General features: G+C 35.4%; 1 protein-coding gene across 1 annotated transcript in view; it reads left to right on the top strand.

The window, feature by feature from the left end:
- Window positions 1-21,194, top strand: part of B3GALT1 (beta-1,3-galactosyltransferase 1) — a 210,950-nt gene that overhangs the window by 129,095 nt on the left and 60,661 nt on the right. Inside the window, exon 3 of the mRNA XM_055719379.1 lies at window positions 18,920-19,024. The gene's annotated coding sequence lies outside the window, so the exon portion shown is untranslated. The remainder of the gene's footprint in view (window positions 1-18,919; window positions 19,025-21,194) is intronic.

Below are 21,194 nucleotides of genomic sequence, written 5' to 3'. Positions count from 1 at the left end.
TGACTGAGGCAAAAAATTTCAACCACCTTCTCTCTGTTCAGTGTAGGAACATTATGGTTCAACAATGAAAAGGTCAGCATTTGGGAATTATCAGATAAGAAGTGAAAACTTGCTAGGTGCTCCAGACATGAGTTTCTGTTACCCAGAGCTGCAAAGTTTTTACCTCGTTCTGTGCTGTGGTCAAAAGAGGTGATTGCTTCTCCTGCTCACTAACATTGCAGTAGTTCCAGGGATCAGTTAAAATACATAAAATTGAAGCCATTGTTTGTTTTTTTTTTCCTGGCTATACATACTTAAAAGCAGAGTTTATAGTTGCCTGTTCATACATTCTACATATATTGCAGAACCTGGTCTTGTAATGAACATTACATGCACTCTGTTTTCATGCACAAGCTATTCCACTAGAAGAAAGAAATTTTGATCACAGTCTTCTGAGACAGGTGAAAAATAATTGAACAGTTTTTCAGGGATAGAATTCTAGTTTGCTAATAACATTATGCATCCTTCCTATTAAACAACAAATTCAACCAGCCCTAACCTATCACTCGCTGGTGTAACAGCTGGAAGAATGTACAATAAGATCTCAAGTAATACTGCTATTTCCTTCTTAAATAGTGTAGAGACATGTAACCCAAAGCACTAGACACAGAACACATTCATCTAGCAATAGAAATTATTTGTATCTTTAAAATGGCAAGCTATAAAAATAAAAAGCATAAGAATGGAAACATTTCAAAAAAGCCTTTTGGGGACTGGAATAAATGCTTCTGGAAGTTGAGAAGAAAATAGTTCTCAAGGACATGTAGTAAACTATCATTTATCACTCTCTCTAAATGTGTGATGTAGATGTATGGTTAATAATGCTCACAGTTTACTCTCAATAGCGTAGCAGCTAGGGTCTGAAAGGAATACAGTCATTTGTAAAAACAGCATATGTTCTTGTGATATGTGGGAAGGAAAATCCTGTCAAAACCGTATTTTCACTTTAATGGATATAAACTGTGAGAAAACCCCTAAAATCTGACAGTTGTTGATAAGCACAGACAAATTTATAGACTCTTGCACATAATAAATATTTCGTAAGTTTCCAAAGGAATATTATTTTACTATTGATTTATTTTTTAAAAGCTCCAATTCCTGAATAGTTTATAGCAGTAAGACATTTTGGAAATAATTTCTAATGATAAACATTGTCATGGAAAACCGAGCATTTTTAGTTATATATGCACAGTGGTTTACAAACCCTAATTTGGTTCTGGTATGGTACCCTGATCAGGACGCTATGTAAGATACCGGGAAAATTATAATCAAGTAGATGGGATTTCTGCCTCAGTGAGCTTACATTCGTAATATGACTCAAATAATGGAATACTTTTACTGTTTTGCTTTAAAATGTGGTTTTGTGTAATAAATACTAATACAAATCTTCCTAACTTCCAGAGTGATGTATCACAAAAACTTTATAAACAATGAGAAATCATTACAACACAGATGTGTACTCACTGGATTTACAGGTAACTAAGCAAAAGCCCAGAAGGTCTAAAGCAATTTCCTTACAACACAAAAGTTCTGATTTCCCTGCAATGATCTCCAACCAATAAATTTCACCATATTTACTCTGTAGCACGTAAGTAGGATGTAATCACCTAGGATGGTTAAGGATCCACCAAGGATCCCTATTACCAGCATGGTAATCCAGCAGCAACATTTACATCTCTAGCATGAAAGCCTCACTGCATCTGAAGTAGAATTTCCATCCTTGGAGATACCCAAAAGCTGTGCGGACATGGTCCTGGGCAAACAACTCCAGGTGGCCCTGCTTGAGAAGGGTGATTAGAACAAACGACCTCCAGAGGCCCTTCCAGCCTCAACCATTCTGTGATTCTGTGAAAATGGGAGCTGTAAGCCCATGTTGTTAAAGCACATTGAAACATGCAGCTACACACGTTATTATTACCAGAAATTAATATATCATGCTATGTGGTACTTCAAAAATAAGCACCAAGGCCATGCTCTTGCCATTCATTAGCTGTGACTAGCCAGCCTGTCCCAGCTGTCTACAGTCTAACCTAGGATCCAGCAAACGCTTGGTGATATGCTTACCTTCAGATACTTAAACAGTCCACCACAGTCAACCAGCACTTTTATATGCCTGAAGGCAAATATGCCCATTCATTTATATTAAATAAATGGTTTACATATGGTTGCCTTTAGTAGAGCAATATGGTGCTTAGAATTTATGATTTACTAGGCTTTATTACTCCTGTGAGCAGTATCTGTGTTTTGAACTCAGAACCTGTCATGTTAAAATAACACAAAACCAGTGAGAAGAAATCACATACCTACTCTGAGTCATTTCAAAGACAGCACATGATCTCTCAACAGTAAATTTGTGGAAATGATTAATAATTTACTTGCCATTCATAATTTAGTTGACAATTTTTGCCTTTTTTACTTACTAATGAAATGCCTATGAGCAGATCACAATTTTCTCATATTTATTATTCATTACAACTATTTGCTGAATAATTTCTGCAAACAGTTCCTCTTTTGTAGCTCACTCCCATTGTGCATGTTTATTATTCAAAATTTAGTCTGTGAAACTAATTACCTAAGCCACATATTAGATTTTGTTCAGTGTTTGCCTGAACATTGTTCTCATAACCAGTATGTGTTCTCCAAATACCCTCTCCTTCGGTATAAAATTAAATTGTATTATTCTGAGAACACTCCTCCTGTGAAGTTTATTTGATAGAATGTTCATTAAAAGCAAACACCACGAAACAACTGAATTTTAAAATCTGTACAAATATTGGGGGATATTTTTTCTTCAGGACCAAGTAAGTCTACCAGCAAGAGGGCACAATCTCAGTTACTGAGCTGTTAGTAAATGATCAATCCCATTCTTCTCATAGTGACAAGGAACATTGTAGCATCAAAAGTAGATGCCTTTTTGTTTGCACATTCCTTGTACCATTTTCCCCAAGTAATCCAAGCATTGCTTAAAGCAATATGGCAATCATGTAAATGCTACAGTATTGCAGGGCAACTCTAAAACTGTTAGGGTTTTACTGGGAAGGAGACAAGTGAAAGGGAAATAAGACAAAATGAAAATGCACACACCACACACTTCTACAGCCCCAGAAATTTCACGTAACTGACCTCCAAGTGTTTGTAGAGATTTCCCTCAAATGCCAAGAACTTTTTGATTCATTTTTCTGGTTTTATTTGATTTCAGATTTTTGATACTTCTATACAAAACATGCTCATGTTTTCAGACTTCTTTCAGTAACCATTAGGACCCAACAATTTTTTAAGACTGATTTTGCAGCTGGGACTTTAAGGAAAACACCAACTATTGTGAATATGTTATAAATATTAGAGACTTAGCACTGTTGAAAGGCAGTAGTTTTGCAAACTTCACAAATATAAGACAGCCTTTACAAATATGAGAGGTAAAATATTTGTCCAACTTCACACAACTACCCAGCAACACACATCAAACTACTGCTTAACAGAGTAATATTAAGAATTAGAATAGAAATAAGATTTAAGTGACACACAAACTACTAAAGGCCTTTCTGCAGAGGATGAATTTTACAGACTCACCCATCAATAGTTATTAATTTCACCCAAACTCAGAAGCACTAATACTATTAACACTAGCAATTATTTGATTCAACATTCAATGACTTCTAGAATTAATAGTTCCACTGGATTCTAATTAAATCATTTAGAATTGGATTCTTCAGGAAAAAACTTTAGAAAATGCTACAACTACAAAACAATTTTGCTCCATTTCCACTAGTAGGTACTAAGACAAATCAGCCATATCTTTCTTTCAAAGAAAGATCTCACATTTTACTTTTGGAATTGCTACTTATATTCCTTACCTGTGTGCTTTGATCTTTCTGGTGTTCTGGTGTTGCTTTTGTTTACAAAATAGGAATGGTGCAATGGGAAGAGTGCTTTAGAATGAAAAAGCGTTTGAAACACAAGTCTGATTTGGAATAGTTGAAAAATACAGTAATTAGGATGTATTTTAATTGGAAAAAATATTGGGAGGGAAGGGTTGGATTTTTTTTCTTGTCAAAAACTCTTTTGAGAGCTTTTTGTATTCCTTTTACAAATTTTACATATTCTCTAGGAGTTATCACTCCAATTTATTGCCCCCAATAACATGGATAATTATTCTAGGATCACCACTCCCCATAAGTCTCCTAAAGGTTAATGTTTTTTTCCAGCTAGAAATCTATTCACTGGTTACATTTCCAATTATATTTTCAGAGGTATATTGCATGCAGATAATTGTGGATCTTTCTCCTTCCAGGTTAGGAGCTGAGATTTTCCCTTTATTATGCAGTATCTAGGTGTGGATGAATCCACAGACAATACTACATACAGCACTTGCATAGAGAAGTGTCATATATTTCATGTCACAGGGCTAGCTGGCTAGCCACAGTTAAGAAACTATATGCTGCTGGCTATATCATAAACTATTCCAAGCATTAGTTGCTGCATTTGCTGAAAATTCAAGATTTTTACAGCCCCATCAAGGAAGCTTGCTTGTCTAACATGGTTGTTTTTAACTCAGCTTTAATGTTAGCTCTGAAGTCACAGCAATGCACCACAGCCAGAGCCGACCACAGCAAATTAGTTCTAGATCCTGCTGTCATTGGTTTTAGTGGTCATACCACATTTTTTAGGACACTGTGAATGCTAGTGAATCCTGTGACAAATTTCTGAGATGCTTTGAAGAGGCATATCACTGTTTCATTATTTAAGAAGAAAAAAAAAAAAAAGGTTTACTGAATAACTGTGTAAGGTCAAGAAAATTTTTCTTAAAGTACTGTAATGTGCTTACCCTTTAAACTAAAAGAAAAACCCCCAAAACCAGACTTCCAGGGCAAACATAGTTATTCGGTCGCAAGATGTCACAATTTGCATCTCCTTCCCAAAGAAATGATACACTGTGTACCTGATGGCCCACTAGCTTAGATTTCTTCAGGTGCATTTGCTGACCATGGCATCAGGCAGTGGAGATAAAAACATACTAAAAACTAAATCCATACTCTGGGATTCATTCCTTTGTTTCCATTTATGGTTCCCTTTAGAAATATAGGAGTTAGCTGTGAAAACTGACACTAATATCTTTAAAATAAATTTTAGTGGTCCAGTGAATTAAACACACTTGAGGTGCTGCCAGAATAGCTTTATTAGGACAATCTAAATCTGTCAGTAGTCCTTCAAAATCCTTTTAGCAAGCCTGCAATAACACTGCCATAGAGACATAGATAAGTGGCACTGATTATAGAAAGAAAATTTGACCAAGCTTACTTCTAATTGCTGGCAAAGAATACACACAGATACATGTGCATGCTTCACTAGAAGAAAGAAGAATTATATTTTATTTATTAAGAATCTCAAAGACAATTTGGGATTTTAATCTCACAGGACAGAATTATTTTTCCTTGGGTTATCAAAACACAGAATAATTTTGCAACCAGTTACATTTTCAATTTTGCAGTCTTCTGTCCTCAGCATGAAAGCAAGCTTCCATGAACTCAAAACAATTTAATAATATCTAACTAGCTGACACTGCTGCAGGTTTATAATTGTGTGTCACCTTGCAACACCACATTGTCTAAATGACTTCTTTTTTCTTTCAGCAATCTACTGAATAATTCCAAACACTGCTGATGAAGGATTACTTCAACACAAATATTTCTTAATAAAATATCATACAGAAAATAAAATTTCTTATTCAGATATAGACAACATTTGCTGAAAGACATTTAATATTAATTTAGAACCTTCTTGCTGACAGCTGCTCAGCAGGACAAAATCTCTTCATTTGATTAGAGTCTTGAGACAGCCTCATGATAGTTGTTACTGAGAAAGTCAGGATTCTCCCTCTTTTTCACACTCAGTTATGGGTGTATCTAAATGTGCAAGGAGGTTTCCTTTTTGTTCTATATATTTATTAAGAGTATTATATTCTTATAAAAGCTGACTAAGGTTGAATACAAAACAAAGAAGTAAAGTTTCATAAAACTAAGGAGTTGCATAAAATTGAAAAATAGTAGAAATTTTGAATGATGGACTGAAAGACAATGTTAATAGAACAGTTGCTTGAGGATGCAGTTTGGCTTGATTTTCTGATTTATTTTCTATACTACTGTCTCCATTTAGCTGCAATAAACCACAAATTATCAATCTGCCATTTAAAGAATAAGAGAAAACTGTTCATTTCACTTAACCCTTGAGGTTTCTCCAGTCATTGCTTCCTACTGATATTTAATGCTTAGAACATCCTTTGTACTTATTTAATGTAGTCCCTTCCCTTGGTGACCTAAAGTTGAATGAATCAAGCCTAGAAGATGGCAAAGGTCATATGAGATACAAATGAACACAACAATTAGCTGCTCAGATTCCCCAAAATAATTGATCTTTTTTTCTAAAAAAAAAAAAAAGTAACTTTGAAGTATTTCCATCCACCCTCTGTACCCACCTATTAATAACAAAATATCAGGTTCTAAGGAGATATGGCTCAATTTACCTGCAGAGTACTGAACAATCTGTTCATGGCCATGGCCATGCCTCCCTGTGGTATTGTGGCTTATAATGAAGTGTAGGGCGCAGCCGCATTCCTGATGCTTGTGGGACACTTTCAAAGACTAATTAGATATGTATTATGATTATTTCTAAAAAGCAAAACCACACACAAAACTAGTTTGTTCACTTTTATCTCCTGGATCAGATTTGTCTTCAGTTGGATCACAGCTGACCATATATATATACATATGGTCCCCTAAACAGTGCATAGAAAATTCTTCATTCTGTTCTTGACACTCATCCTCTGGGAGACAAATTTAGGTTAATATAATATCTTGGGTATACGGCTTTATGTCCCTAAATGTCCATGTCTTTAATCTAATACTCTGTTCAGCTGGAAAAAAAAAAAAAAAACAACAAACACCAAACCCAACATACTGGCTGTGAATTTATTCAGTGCGTGATCTTCATCCTCTCCCATTTTATACATAAAAGCTGAGCAACATAGCTTAGTTTGCTGCCATAAACACAGATTCCATCTAAGTGGATTTGGATAAGACAAAATGTGAATCCTGACCTGAACTGACAGCATTTTTAACTAACCACACATGTACACAGGATTTAGGATGTTAATTAGGTGTCATACTGCAACGCTTAACTGATAATTCCACAATCAATGAACTTCAGTGAAAAGCTGGCTTAAGAAGTTCCTGACCTTCCTTTCTAGCACCATAACTGCTTGTGAAATTCTGCTATAAGCCACACCACAAACTGACGCGAGTTAAAAATAACTCTCCAGAAAACTGTTTTCCCACATTAGTGTGCCTATGGCATAATAATGTATAGTTCAACCCATACAGTTGAGAGAGCTATTTTTCACCACATGAAGGCAGGACTACATGGTCAGGGGTGGTTAAACCAGTCTCGGCAGCAAAGCCACTGTGCCCTGACTTTTAGCTCCCAGAGCAGGCTTGTCCACGTTATTACCTTGTAAGAGAAGCTCTTGGCTCTGGATTTCCAAATTTTCAAAACTGTGCTGCTCACATTATTTATTTTTTTCCTCCAAAACAGATGTATTCATAAACTCCACCCTCTTCCCAGATAACACTGTAGGTAGTTATCTCTGAAAACACGTCTAACATAATGACATTAAAGAAGATGCCCATTTGAAAATCTGGCCTTAAAAGAATGACACAAAAAAAGTCAATTTACTCAGGAATTCCCAGCTTCTACTATCAATTCACTTTTTCAGGAAAGATGTGTTGAAGATCTCACCAGAGAATTCTGAAATGTGTCATTAGGTCAATCCAGTATATCTCACTGTGGACCTGAAAAACTGATAAACTGGCACGGGCTGCATTGTGTAGATCCCAAGCACATGCATTTTGCAAGCAACAGGAGTAAAAACGCCAACAGGGGTTTTAAGCTCAAGAACAAAGACTGTGAGAAAGATTTAAACTTTATTTAAATAAGACTACTTTTTTTATGGACATAAGAGGGAAAATGAAACATAATTAAACATATGTGTTGCTAATTCCTACTTATCTGTGAAATATTACACATCAGCATTTTTTTAATTTAAAAAGAAAATCTTGTCACTGCAGTGCACAGGAAATATGATGTTCAGAGGATGAAAGCCAGCTGTGTAGAGAATGACCTTGATGTTTGCAAACTCACTTTCCTTTGTTACGGAAATTGAAAGGAGGCCCAGGTCTTAAGCTAAAGAAAGTAGAATGGAGAACTGCATTTTCTTCTCAGATCTGCCACTGATTCCTGCATGATCCCAGGCAAATGGCTTCAGTCAAAACTCTCACAAGCAGCTGCTGTGTATTCTGAGCACTCAGTCAGACACACAAAGGAATAAGTTTGCAGAAGTTTTAAGAATTCATAGCTACAAGTGAAGTGAATTGACTTCTTTTACAAACTCCAGGTCTAGACATACACTAAAAACTATGTACTTTCAGAAATAAGGTAATGATCATTTTGCATTAGACACCCAAACTGGTCTGTGCTTTGAGGATATATTAATGAGGTATAGTACAACATTGTAAAACAGAGATAATAATAACCGCTCATTTCACAAGAGTATTATAAAATAGAGACACTAACATCTGTGAACTCTGAGATATTGTAGTTTCAATGGAGCCCATCACTCTTATGAGGAAATCAATAGTGTAGTGTTCAGAGAAAGATTTGAATGTTGCAGGAGGCAAGGGGGCCACACACTGAATGAAGCACATTCTTAAATGACGTATTGGAAAACTGCCTGTTAAATGAGTACTATCCATCTTGTGACCTGAATAAGGCAGGCAGGGAATGAGTTGGAGAAGAATAGTATGCTCTCACATAATTAAAGGCTGTATCGTAATCCAAACCCACATTTCAGCCCAAATACTTTAAAAGTTTGGCTAAGCTCCTAGCAACTGTTATAATGCAAACTCTTACAATGCAAAGTTCTGGGAAGCTTAAATATCATCTTGTTTCCTGTGTCACATCTAACATACGCTTATTTGCAAAGTCCTCATGAAACTAATGAACCACTTGGCAAACTAACAGAAGAACAATTTGGAATAGTGTTCCAATGCTGGAAGATCAACTCTTTCAAAAGGCTTTGTTTTATGTTGTAAGAACTTTAAGACAGAAATTCTCCTTGGAAAGAGTGAGTTTCTTAGCTATTTTAATGCAAGACAATAATTAGGAATGCGACAAAATCTTATTTAGACAGGATCTGTTAATGAATTGAATCTTCTTATAAACACTCAGATTATGATTTCAGAGTCAGTGCCATTTAGTTAGCATTGAAGTACATGTACTGTAGCTACATTTCATTACAGTCTCAGATTCCTATCTATTATCTGACAGATTATAGCTACTATTTGGCATTCAGCTTCCAAAAAATAGGAAGTGAAAACTTCAATATGAACAACAATCAGCAATACAGCATGCTGTTACACAAAACAAGCCTACAATAAATGCTAGATTGCAAACATAAAAAATTAGTCGCCAAATCATTATAAAAATATGAAAGCAAAAGAATACCCTAAACTAAGGTTTTCTCTTCTTTCTCCAATGGTGTTTTGTGTTTTCTCTTTTAGATTTTGATCTTACATTTCAGTCCTACAGATTACACGCTTGTGTGGCAGTGCTCATGAGACCTTAATAACACAGATACATCTAAAGAATAATTTTCAGATACGTATTTCTAAGGATAAACCTGAGCACTGCATCCGTACTGATGCTGTACACTATACTGCTACATACTGTACTGATGTCAGACTTTGTGATGCTGTAGGGTTATTGCCTCCATTTCTAAATTTGAAGAATGCTGTGGATTCAACTGGTATTAAAAACAGGGACAGTGATGTTTGCAATTAAAAAGTATTATTGCAGTTGAGTTATTCTTACTTCCAACTTAACATACATATATTTTTCCAAATTTCAGAGACCTCTCCCCCAATCCTTCAAACACTCTTTATTTTGTCCACACAAGGACCAGTAGGGGGGAGGGGGAAAGCATGAACAATGCATAGTAAAGCCTGCTAAATTTCTTCTCATTTAAAACTGTGCTTTAAGCTAAGTTTCCTAAATACCTTTAAGATATAGTTTGTTAAGTGAAATAATAATTGAACCACACCACGGTAAAGATAACTAAAAAGAAAGGCCAGCGTTCCCAGACATATGCTTAGATAATAGGTAATGCTTCTGCATCCCATAGAAATAGCACAGGTATATCTTCAAAAGCAACATATTTAGCTGTTTCACTGCCCCAAGAGACTCTCCTCATCTGTGCCACTACTAGCAAACAGAACATAGAGACATTAAGTTTTCTTTTCCTTATTTTGTTCTCTGTCCTCTATTCTCACAAATTTTCTCTATTTTCACAAATCATGCATGGGATCGTTAGGAAATCTATCATTCTTTCAAAATCAGCTGAATTTACCAGCCAAAAATTATGGTTAAATAGTTTTTAGGCATGCAATTAAAAGCTAAAAAGAGATAGATGACATGATTGCGTAAGACTCATTTCTTTGAAAAGGTAGATAAAAATTGAAGGCTGAATTCCACTGTTGTGCATAATTGTTGGGAATAAATTTGAGGAAAAACTATGGGACCAGTTCTTTACGCAACAAAAGCAATTGTGAGAGTGAGACAGAGGTACAGACTGCCAAATGGAAAGGAACAGTTTTGTAGGAAAGGAAGTTACATTTTCAAACTTATTAAAATGTATTATGAACAACCATAATGCACAAAAATAAACACATTGGCAAAGGGTCCTTCGGTTGACTGGCAATTCCTAGTTTTAAAAGCACCAGCTGCTAAACCTGGTATAGTTTCAAAGCAAGTGTATAAAGGTAAGTGACAAATGTGCATGAGTATGAAAGCTGTGTACTGAAATTGTACGTTCCAGGCAGATTTCAGGTTTTTAATGGGCCTAAGTTTACTGCTGCATATATAGAACAATTTGAAAAAGATTTATAGGGGCAGAAGGTGGGAAGATTGAACAAAGGTGGACAGTTAACTCGGCTCATTTGACTTAAAGAGCCAAAAGCTAACTTCTTCACATGCAACACTAGGGCTAAAATCACAGCACAGCTCAGTAATATGAATATTGTGACTTAGCCTGTGTACACAAAAGCCTTTTACTTTCATCTATTGAAATGACTGCCTTTGCTGACAAGATTACACTCCTGTGCATTGAAAGTGAATACAAGATTAGACCGAGCTATTCTTTACTTAGGACATTTCCCTGTTCAGGGCTTCTGACCCAGAATTTTGCATTTTAATTTAGTTATCCATTGACTATATTGTTATTTTACAACCAGAAAATCAGTGAGCACTGCAGTTCAACTAAAAGTCCTGAGTCATTTCATTGGTTCTTTGAACAGGTCATAACTACAACACACATCAATAGTATTGTTGTAAGACAAAATTCTATAGGATTTCACTTAACATTCTGAAAAAAGAAATAAGAAAGTATGAATACACAACAAGTGATCTAGTGCCAATAAAGATCTGATTGTTACCACTTAAAGGCATGCTGATTTACCTCACAGTTGGGGATTTGTTTGTTGGCTTTTCTCCATCCTCTCATATGACACCATCTATTTTTAATGTGACACATTTACATTTTAAAATAACCCAGGGACCCAGCTTTACTTGTATATCTTGCTAAATGTGAATAAAATTCAAACTGAAAGCATCAATTATTTCCACTGACACCCAAGGTATTTATTCTTTTCCCTGTCTTCTCCATAACCTTTTATTTGGATTTATAAACCTTGTAGTTTGTCTGGTGTAACAGACTGTATTGTCACCATAATCTGTGCTTCTGTTAAAAATATCACAATATTATAAGAGGTATTTATCTTAGGTTTTTAGGTCCTTCAATCAAAAGTGTTTATAAGGAAGTCTTGATCTCCTTTGGTTGTATGTTGAAACTGCACTTCTAGGTGTTACAGGGCTTTAAGATTTTTTTAAAGGCCCAAATACCTAAAATTATGAAAAAAAAAAATCATGCATAAACATTAACAGGGAGCATCAGAGACTGACAGACCACTTTAAAACAGTAACCTGAGGTAGGTGTTAAGTCCAGCCTCATACTGAAATTGTCGTCACAGACTCGGCTCAACTTCCTGTTACAATTAATTAAAGATCTAGTTAAGATGATCCTAAGTCAGGAAACTGGAGAAATTATGGAATGTGAGAGCTTGAAAAATAAGAGCATTGCCAGTAAGGAAGGTAAGTGAGCAAAACCCATAGAGGGACTGTACTGTGAGAGATTTACGAGTAAGAGCAGGAATTAGGCACTAAAGAGCAGGGCTAATAAGCAAACCACGAGACAAGGCAGGGGTGCAATAATATGCAGTGTCAGTAAAAACAAAAGCAACTTGCTGAGTATCCTAGAGCAATTAGTGTGATTTGCTCCCATGCAAGATGGGCAGGCAGCTATTGGTCAGGCTGAGACCAGCCTACAATCCTGGCAAACCGTTATGGCCAGGTAGTGGGCTGCAGCTTGAAAAAAAGACAACGTAAATGTCTAGCTGAATTCTATAAACATAGGACAATTTCCATACAGAAGTATAACATGAACACTTACAATACATGAGACACTGCTGCAGACTGAATGTAATAAGTGGCCTGATTAGATCACTTGAGAACTTTGAGTTGCCAATGATCTCAGCCCATTTTTACTTTCTGGTTTTTAGCCTTGCTGAGACAAATTTTAATGAGATGCATATCTTTCTCCTTACAGGTAGATATGTTGCATTAAATAAGCAGCATCTTACATGTGTGAAATCAAATGCACATGGCTGTAGAGTTCATTTTATATGCCATAGCAGAAAAAGTGTCTGCAATGCCTGTGTGAACCCATCAGCACAAAGGTAGACATAGTGAAGAGTAATGGTGTATTAAGCTTCATCTGCAGCTGAAAACTCTGTCAATTGCCAGAAAAGGGGGAGAGGAACATGGGAAATAACAGACAGGCAATAGATATAAAGAGACAGAAGTTTAATAGCAAGTATACCAGAAAAAAGGGTATGAAAACCATTTGATACAGGTGAAAGATGTCAGCTTATTGCTTTTTATTTATAGGCCTGCACAGATGTGTATAGTGCTTTGTCATACAAAAAAATAAATTGACGCAGATAGCTCAAGGAGTAGAGATGTGAAATCAGAATTGCCATGAAGAGAATATTAGAATGTACTAAATTATTGAGGAATAGAAACTGCTTTATCCTCTAGTCATCACAATAAATATGTAATAGATTATTCTGAAGAAATATTAAGTATCTTGCTAATGAGGCCTGTGGTGTCATTGTACAACATAGGGTACTCAGATAGGAATTGATGATAAGCAGATAAGACCTCAGTCAAAAAAAAATATGTAAGACTACAAAATACATAATAGCAAAAGCCACACCATGCACAGACATATTTAAAGAGGTATGATATCCTAAGCAGAAATTATTTCCTCAATGGAAGTCCTCTCAAAGACCAACCTTTGCTACAAACTACAGAAAAGTTACAACACAGAACTTCTTGTGAAGTCCAGAAAAAGCACCAGTTAATTTCTGCTCCCAAAATACACCATAAAGGTATCAGAGCCCAGAAACGTTGCTTCAGAATACATCTTTCAGATTTATACACACTGAATTGTTCTAAGTGATGCAAGACTTTTTTTACTTGCTTCATTAATACTTGAATTCCAGAAGGGAACTGAATGAGGGAAGGACTCAGTGACTCAAGAGCAATTGAAGGGATTTATGGAGAGTTAGATCTGGAATAAAGCTCAGCTGGCACCAGTTTCTTTACATTCTGACCCAAAAATTCAAGTGCATTGTGCTAGTTATGATTGCTTGCCAGCAACTGCCATTTGGGATGCCACCACAATCTTCTCTGTAGAAAGGAAGTAAGTACTGTAAAGCTAAAGTAACAGAATGAATTTGATTAGTTTTCTCTGAAGTTAATTATAGCACCTTTGTTCTTCTGTAAAATGAGCACAAGACTTGTAGAAGGATAACAAATACATGTATTGTACTGTACATATAAATTCTCATTCATATGGGATAAGTCACTGTAGCAATGTTTTGATGTTAACAAACATTCTCAGTTCAATACAGATAAAAATATTGTGTTTCCACCTTTAATATAAAATGAATGAACTATTAGTTGTGTAAACAACTTTTGACTTTCATTTCTAGTACTGCAGAAGCAGCAACAGTGGTTTTTCTTTCACACATTTGAGATGTATAAAGAAAGAGAAACTCTTCAAAAACTCCCCACTGTTTTTAATTATTTTCTAATAAAAAAAAAAAACTTAAGAATTTTTTTTGTAACACATAGCAGAGCTTATTTTTATTTCCAGAACTGTGAAATAGTAATGGTTTCTTACTTAGTATTTGATAGAAGGGTAAGTGTTATTTACAACTCTAAATGATTTTGAATTTTGAAAGTATTTGATTCAATTTCACAAAGCAGCAAAACAATGTTTTAGATTGGATGCTGCTGGAAAACAGACAACTTGAGAATATTTCTAGTGGGAACTGTTCCAGCTGAGAGAAAGAATAAAATGCATTTTCCCAAAGGACAAGGAGTTACTTTTACCTGTCTTTCTTCTTGTTTTTAAGTGCTTTCACTTTTTTTCTTTTAATGAAAGTGCTATGGCAGAGAATTCATGTTTTAGTTGAACACAGAGCAAGAAGCAGCAAGCTGAATTATATACTCAATACAAATCTCATACAATAATGATGAAATAGGTGTAAAATGACTGTAACCAAAGCAGACGCTTTATGAAGTAATGTCTCCTCTAAATTCAGGATGTGTAGGCAATATAGAGAAAATGAAAGTGCATTAAAAAAGATGAAATTGTAGACTAGACTGGCTGAAAGTTTTAATGAGATTGTAAAATATTATGATAAGCCTCTGTTTAAAATATACTCGGCCTTTGTCACTGCAGTATAAAGCAGATAAAACCTTAGCGAGACATCAGGGAACATAATTAGAAGTCAATCTGGCATGGAATTAACAGTGCTCAACAAACATAAGAAGCCAGTTCTGTGTCCCTGGCCTCTGACGAGAAGTTCTGCTGACTTCGACACTATGAAAAAATAACTCAAATAATTATGGATGGGACTGGACCTTGGTCATTATTTAATCTAAATACAGTAGAGCTTCTGTTTAGTAAAGGTGGCACAAACTGCAATGAAGAGGTATTAAACAAAGAGGTCAAAAGTCTGCTGCTACAAACTAAAGAAGCAACCACTTAATCTCAGGCAGCATAAAGATGCCCTACCTACAAAATATAGCAGTCATTACAAAATAAATGGGTATTTATAGTCAAATTTATCATCCTTATGTTGTTATATACCAACAGAAAGACACAAGACTCTTTATTAGATTAGGTTGGCTTTAGCTATTTTTTTTCTTGACTCTAAGATATTTTAATAGAGATATTTCACGAAAGGTTTAAGGTTTAGAACTGGGTAAATTCCATTCAGCTTTGCAAGGATAAAATTTGCATAATAGGGCTGCAATTCAAGATCATCTAGGAATAAAATTTCTCCTGAAATATCTGACATTTCCAAATGGAAATACCAATACCATCAGAACAAATCAACACTTCAGATTCAGTTCTAGGTTTACAGAAACAGCTATAAAAAATAAGAATGACAAAATGTTTCATTCTAAAAAATGAAAGTTTTAAGCATAGCCAGTGGTTTCTAGTTCTTCATCAACCATTCATCAGTCTTTAGCTTCAAGTACAAGAAGTATGATAGTGGTCATAATGTTTTTGCGTTTGCTTAAAAATTGTCATAACGTTTTTCTGTTTGCTTAAAAATTTTAGTAGTGAAGCTTACTGAACTACTCTAGCTTGTTTAAATGCATGGCAAAAGTCAAGCATTGGAATGTCTATTTTCCATTGCAAGGGCAGACAATGATATATGATCCTATACCTTACCTTTCAGATAGTCAAAGGAATAATGTAGCACAAATGCCTGTGAAAGATAGCTGGCATGAAGCAAGTCATACACCAGACATCATCTTCTGCAGTGACAAATTCTTTAGTGATCTGGATGTCGGGGGGGGGGGGGGGGGGGCGGGGGGCGGGGGGAGAACTGGGGATAATGAACGTGCCCTAAACATTATCTTCATCACTCTAATGAGTTATTTAGTTACATATCCCTCTCCTATTGATAAGTAGATAAGTAGGAGGATATTTCATGGTAGCCATTCTGCAGAACATTCATCATCACAAAATCAGGTTCTTTACAAGCTAGTCTGCTTACCACCTTCTTATTTGTGCATGTGCTCAGTATCTTGTATTTGTGCTTGTCTGAAGAAGTTCTATATATACAAATTTCAAAAGTATCCAAAGAAAATCAACATCATTATTATACTGCTAAAATGGTTGCCAAGAGTCAGAAGAAAGTATTACCAGACATTCAGAACTGGGCATTATTAAAATTATTTCATTCACAGGTGGTCATATACTAACCACATACAGACAACCACGTGCTTTTATTCCTGTTTCTGTCACTTCAAAAATATTCTAAAAAATGTCTCCAGAATCCCCATCCTATTTCTTCTTCAATATTCTAGAAATAATTTTGGATGCTGCCCCCACTTTCCCCTCTCCTAGCAAAAAGCTTGAAATTGCATGCTTTACTGAAAGTTTCCTGATTACTCACAGTAATTTTTCATGTGACTATTTAGTGTGAAATAAAAAAAAAAAAAGGAAAAAGAGAAAGGGAAAAAGAGAAAGTTTATTTACAAGTGTAGAAGGAACTGTTGAATTCATAAGGACAAATAAGGACCTTCTAGTATACTGAAAGCATCCATTTTCTTTATAGAAGATGAGATTCATATTCATGTCTAAACATGGACATACAGAATTCTCTACGTCCCAGTGGAAAAAAAAAAATTAATAGCAATTGTATTAATGTTTCTGCAACTGAAAAGAAATTAATGAAAAAAAACCTAGTATATTTACATCTACATAAATAAAGCTGTGCTGAAACTGAATTCAGATTGCTAATATTTTCTAATTGAAGGAAACTGAACACTGATTTCTTTTCCACTTCAGTTATGAAACCAAGCCAAACCCTCTTCCTTCCTATTTACCCAGCCATACCCCTTCTGAACTATTTGCCTGATTCATAGGCTACATCCCAATTCAAGAAAGATTTGTTTACAGGTAGGAGGAGGACATGATGAGTTTTGAACAGGACTTGTTTACAGCTGGACTGTAACCCAGCCTCTAGCACTCATCATAGCAAGCATCACAATGCTCACCTTGAACAAGATAATATAGGGAAGGTAATCTACAATCAGCTAACAAAATTAGATAATGCTGGTTTATTTCCACATTAAACTCTAAATTGCATTTAATAGATTGAGGGATAAAGTCTAACCAATCTTTTTCATATAAAGACAAAACACCGTATTTGGTTTATGTTTTATTACAGAAGTAGCTAGCCTAACCCCTAAAATGAATATTTTTAATTAGAATACTGTTTTGAAAAATTAAAGAAAATTGTGAATTTTAAACTCAAACTATTCATAGGAAGATTTTAAAAGGAACCGGGATAAAATCTGACAGAAAGCCAATTCCAAGATATTTGAGATACAGACTTCTTCATACTTTTGCCTTTGCTGCACCAAAATATAGCGGCTATTCATACAGTACCTCTGCGCAAGAAAACTTCCTGATACAAATTCAACAAGAATTAAAGCAATTACATATTCTGACTTCTATTGCTTCATTTCTCAAATGTTTTGAATACAAGTGTGATTTCTATTTGTATTCTATGATTTTGAAAGTCCACTAATTGCAAGACATTGTAAAATAAATGTAAATTGTCTGGATGGGCACCATCCAATTTCTAATGGACAGGTGTTCATACGAAAATTCAACAGCATCAGCAACAAGCTGGCAGTTACCAGTGGGGTGAGGGGTGTTAAGAAATTATTTGGCTCACAGCTGAACTTCCTATTTAACCACAGGGATGACCAAATTAAGTCAAGGTCAAGTATGTGACAGAACAGCTGCGCCATGCAACAGATAAGGACTGCTGGTATATATAGTAAATTTGTTTTGATTTTCTAATCTGCCTTTCATGTATTGCAATTCAAGGCTGCTACAGGAAGGAAAGTGGCCTCCTGCACTCTCAGCCTTTACTTTGGAGTCTCCAGGTTCAGCTCACTCCCAGGCTGCTCGAAGCCTTTGTGGTGGAGCAGCCCTCTAGCACTCACTGTGTCACTTCAATACCCCACCTCTGGTCTACAAGGAAAGCTTTACAGCTGTCTGATATGACACAATATTCTTCCCCCCAGCCCGAATAAAAGAGGTGATTAAATCCCCCTAACAGAATGAAATGTAGACTGGTGGTGAGGTTCTTGCCTGCAGAAAATTTTACTCTCAGATGTAGCCCACCTAGAACTCTTATTAACCACTATAAATATATGGTTTCAACATAGAGTGGTTTTGGGCCATGTAATGCTTTGGCTTCATAATCTATGATTTTCCTGTTTCAGTAAATGAAAATACATGATTTATGGCAGTTAATGCACAGGTACTGAAAACAGCGGCTGTAATTTTTTGGTACCCATCTGTCCTCCTCTTACACCATCTGTTTCTTTCACTCATTGCACTGGAATCCTGCTTTGCAAAATGGAATCTGAACTCTTTCATGTAGCACAGTGTAAGTTACCTAGTTACCCAGCTGAAAAACATTTTCAAAATAAATCTTTCTCCTTGTACTCTGTAGAAGGCAACAGACATCAATTTTGTTGTTAATATATGTCTGAGAAGTCCTTAATTCAACAAAATATATAACTGTCAGTAAATTTCCTCTGATTTCAGATTGTGTGCTTCAAAATAATACCATAAAAGCTCATCATTTTAATCAATTATTGATTACACTTTGGGGACTTCCCACCAATTCCACTTGATGCTGCTTTTAAAATGGTAAGTACCTACATAACTGTATGATATTATAAACTGGTTTAGATTTTTATAGCTAATACAACAGTATAAATGCACGGTATTATATGATTTAATTGGATAGTATAATTTTGATTAAACTGTGTTGACTGACTTTTTTAGAATTAACAGTTCTTTGGTCTGTTAATGATCAAAGGCTTTGATTTGACTCTTTACACTAAATGTAAGTGTTTAACAGGCAAAGAAAACCTAAGAAAGCCCTCCCCCCTTTACAATTCAAGATGGAAGATAAAAGCTGGAACTAATCTTTTGAGAAATTGTGTGTAACACAAATATAAAAGCCACTACTGTGTGAGATCATTCAATGGTTGAGAAAGGGGGAGGGTGTTGTTGCTCTGTAAAAGGGCTCACAGTTTATAACTTTGTCACTATTCATGGTGTCTCTTTTCTATACTAACACGGTATCTAAAATACCTACATGCCTTAAGTACTTTGGTTTATGCATTTACAACTTCATTATTAGCATCCTATTAAAAGGCTTACATTTTATTTGCAGCTGCAAAGAACTTTCGGCTGATAGTGAATTTATACAGAATAGAACATACAAAAATACTAGCATACAGAATACAGGTCACGGGAACATGCATTTAAACATACAGCTTTGTGACTAGAGTAATAGAAACTCTACTCATCGCTTTTTTTTTAATACCACATGTAATTTTACCAAAATTTCAGTAGCATAACTGCCTGTAAGAATTTTATGGAGTCAAAAGCAGTAAATTACCTGACCTCTTGAGAGCAGAAGCAATGTGTATAAGGGAATTTTAAAATAGGTAGTAAGATCTTAAGGTGGAAATTAAATGTTTTTCCAAGATGAAAAATTGAAATGTGCTGGTAATAGCACTTTATAAAATGGAATTTTCATGTTAGAGATCCGTCATAGTAAAGCAGATGACTAAAAAAACCCCAAGGATTGCAATTCTTTTAATCTTTATGTGTACATTTAAATACACATAGCCCATTTCTTCTCTGTATGGCAGAGTTTTAAGTACTTACAAATGAAAGCAAAAAAAATGGCTGATATTAATCATACAGAAAAAAATAAAGTCTATATTACTCCTGTTTTCTTTTAAAAAGCATTAATAATAAAGTATTTGCATAAAGTTAAAGCAAGAAAACACTTATATGTGAAAAAACATGCATCTTTCTGACATCTGCAAGCTACTTCTCTTGATCTGCTCTATAAATAGAAACTAATTATGGAGAGAATAAAAACAAGACAATGCCCTAGAAAATAAAAGAGACTGTCTTTTTAAAATATACTCAAAATAGCATGAGTAAATCTGTACCATACAGATGCACGACTATTAAACACATTTGAATTCTAAATCTTTTTCAGTCTTGTCTTCCTCCTTTTATAAGCAATGGTCAAACTTCCACTAACTTCATTCAAAGGCAAAATCAGCCTTGACACATTCTTCCTCTAGTAATATTTTCCGGCCTACAGAGTACCAGTATTAACTGTGAATGTCAGAAAAACTGTACAGGATCTAGTGAAAAAAAGTATTGAGTCCTCTAAATGAATGCCTGAGCTCTGACTTTTAAGTGAAGGCAGAGATCAGCAAGTCAGCTGCTGTTCATATTGCTTTCTTACTCATAACCAAAAACCAAAGGCTTGGGGAGTGCTTAGTAACATAATCCATTCCTTCCCAGGAATTTGATATAAGTTTTCTTTTAAAATAACTTTCTTCTCCTGCTCTGGTTATAAATATAACTTCAGAAGAAAGTATGATCCAAGGCTAAATTCCAAATCCAAAAGCTGACATAATATAGGGGTCAGCAGTGAGGTTGAAATTTCAAATTAATATGCTGAGTCAATCCTGTCAAGGTGGGTGTTAGGGCTTCTCAGTTTCAAAGGGTACCTCAGCTGCTGTCTTTGGACAGTAACGTTTCCCAGACTCACTGCAGAAGTGCGTCTCAAGCGGTTTCTTAGAGCAAATAGCAACCTCTTTATCTGTCAACAAAAAGGAGACTGACAAAAGGATAAAATCACCCACTCAGAGCTGGAGAGCACCATTAGAGGGACTGAAACGGAACCAAGTGCGGAAAGTTATCTTCCTTGGGAGCTGTGGGGAGGAGGTGGCTGGATGGAGCCACAGAGCTCAGCCAAGTTAAAAGTTGCATACTGGATTTT

Source organism: Falco cherrug, chromosome 8 (genome assembly GCF_023634085.1).
Source record: "Falco cherrug isolate bFalChe1 chromosome 8, bFalChe1.pri, whole genome shotgun sequence".
Classification (NCBI taxonomy): domain Eukaryota; kingdom Metazoa; phylum Chordata; class Aves; order Falconiformes; family Falconidae; genus Falco; species Falco cherrug.
Note: the sequence above shows the minus strand (reverse complement) of the source record. Positions and strands in the feature narration are given on the sequence as shown.